Below are 2,512 nucleotides of genomic sequence, written 5' to 3'. Positions count from 1 at the left end.
AAGTTTTGCATGTGTCATGAGTACAGGTTTGCTTGAACATGAACTGCTTTAGCAGGCAGCTGCAGTGTTGGGGGCCTCGCTGGGCAGCGAGCACAGACCTGGTGCCTCCTGCACAGCTCGAGAAGACCCATCTGTCTGCTCTGCTAACCAGGAGAGTTCATAGCATGTGCTGAGTCCATCTTCAAAACAGGGTGCTGGATTATAGCCACTCCATTTACTGTTTCAATAGGTGGCATCTGTATCCTGTTCTATTAAATGACGCTGCTTGCACATGAGGTTTCTAATGAAACGCTGTGTTGTCCTGGCCGTCACAGATCAAAAAAGTATTGGCCCCTTCCCAGGCATTTCTCATACCCTTCTGATGGCACAGAGTAGAACATTGTCTCTTCCAGCTCCCTCCCACGCGGGCAAATGTCTGCTATCGAAAGCTAGCTTCTTAATGTGACCCAAAATAAAACTTCTCAGTCCATGTTTTCACTTTCCTTCTCATGAAACTTATTCAAAAAAGACTTTCTTTGTCACTTCACAAACTGTTTGCAGTTATTGGTTCTGGTTATGGAAATACTTTATTTGAATAGTTATGGGAACAAATTTCAGCCTACGGCTTGGTTCAGCTCCAATCACCTCCTAGCAGCGCTGAAGCTGCTCTGGCTGGGTCTGGAGGCACTGGTTAGATCTCCTCCAGCGCTGAAGTAAAAGGTGAAAATCAACAACTTTCTGGGATCTGGCCCTTTCAAGTAGAGGGAAAGGGAGGCTGCAAGGTCCTGTGAAGGCTCCACGTTCACCCAGCAGTAAGGTCTCAGCTGCTGTTCAGTCCTACAGCCGTGCACACAAAGTCATTGCTGTCATGTTTGCAGTGAAGGGACTACAATAACAGCATGGCAGCAGTTCTTGAGGAGGAAGGACAGGAAAGACTACGAAGGTTGTCTTGGGAAGGAATAACAACTCAAAAGAGTTGTATTATGGTAACAGCCAAAGGACGGCGAGCCCGCAGTGGAAGGCAGTGTGCAAACCAGTAAGATGATCTTTGCCCTAAGAGGCTCAGAGTCCAGCTGCGGGCAGTCGGTGCAGAGGGAAGAGCACTCAATGGACGTGTGAGCACAGGGGGAGGATTAGCTGGGTAACAGCAACAGATTGCACAGATTAGCTACGCTGGCAGCACAAGGCTACGGGGGCAGCAGGGGGGAGTGCACGTCCGCAATGATACCTTTCTGATAGCCTTTCTGATGTCATTCTCCCTCCTCTCTTGCCCTGGAGCAGCCTGGCTGTAGCTGGCCATCTTGGCCTGCAAGCAAAGCAATGGGTGCCAAGACTGTAAGACTCCCAACACCCTCCAGCATCTTGCATCATTAGCTGAGATTTTTTTCTGATTTCATCAGTTGTGTAGGTCCGAGTCAGAAATGTATTTAAATCTTATTTACAGTTCAAATACATGCTGAAAGTTAAGCAGATGCTAAGCACTCCCCTGATGCAGGATGCTAGTAGTGCGTTTGGGTTTTATTTTTCTTTTTGTATTAAATCATGCATATAAATAATGTGACTGAATTTATTCGGCAATCTTTTCATCTGCAACGTATCTTGTGGCTTTTGAGGGGAAGTAAAGCAAAAATAGCTATAGCTATTGTACTAAATAAGGCTGTCACCAACCCCAGCTGTGGAACAGGGGATCATTACCTGTCTGGACAAATAAGTAGATTTTTCTGTCTTCTAGGGTACATTTTCCCTTCGCTGTGCCTCTGTAAGGCCAATTAACATTAATGGGAGTTGTATATACACACCCAGAAGAGACCAGACCCTTATAGGAGGACCTTGTTAGCTCTTTCTGACTATGGCTTTCATTCTGAGTTGCTAAATTTTATGGATTAGCAAGAATGCTAAAAAATATGGAAAAGCAGTCCTGGATATTGCCATACCAAAGTGCTTACTTAATGAATTTTAACAAGTCAGGTTTAAGAATGAATTGGTAGGTCCATGTATAATTAGACCACTGGAAAAACTATACAAAGGCAATCTGATCAGCCAGCTGTATAAATATCCCACTGCATGGTCCTGACCTCTTCCACTCAGACAGTATAATTCCCTGAGAAACTGTTTCCAAGGGAAAAACACTAGAAATTCTCATAAACTTTGCTTTCTCAACCTGCCAAAGAAGAGGCATTTGCAAAGGGAGTCACGCATAGGAGAACGCCCAGAGAACCTCCTTGGGACAATAATGCTACAAGGATTGCTCATCTCCTGGGACAACGCTGACAGTCCTAACCATCCTCCATCCTCGAGCAAACTGAGCTGGTATTTTTAAGGACACTGTGTATTTAAGACAACTATGAGAAACCTGCAGCCTCTGACATCATTTCTCTGGCCTAGGGATGCTTGATTTTTCCCACGTTATGGTGGGATAACATTAGATGTGTTTTCATGTGTGGTCTCCCAATGGTATTTGAAGGGCCCTCAGCAAGGAAAGATTCTTGCCTGTTTCTTCTTCTCCCTGTGGGTTTGATGGAATGTAATTGCA

This window comes from Pygoscelis adeliae, unplaced genomic scaffold (genome assembly GCF_000699105.1).
Source record: "Pygoscelis adeliae isolate BGI_AS28 unplaced genomic scaffold, ASM69910v1 Scaffold241, whole genome shotgun sequence".
Taxonomy (NCBI): domain Eukaryota; kingdom Metazoa; phylum Chordata; class Aves; order Sphenisciformes; family Spheniscidae; genus Pygoscelis; species Pygoscelis adeliae.
Note: the sequence above shows the minus strand (reverse complement) of the source record.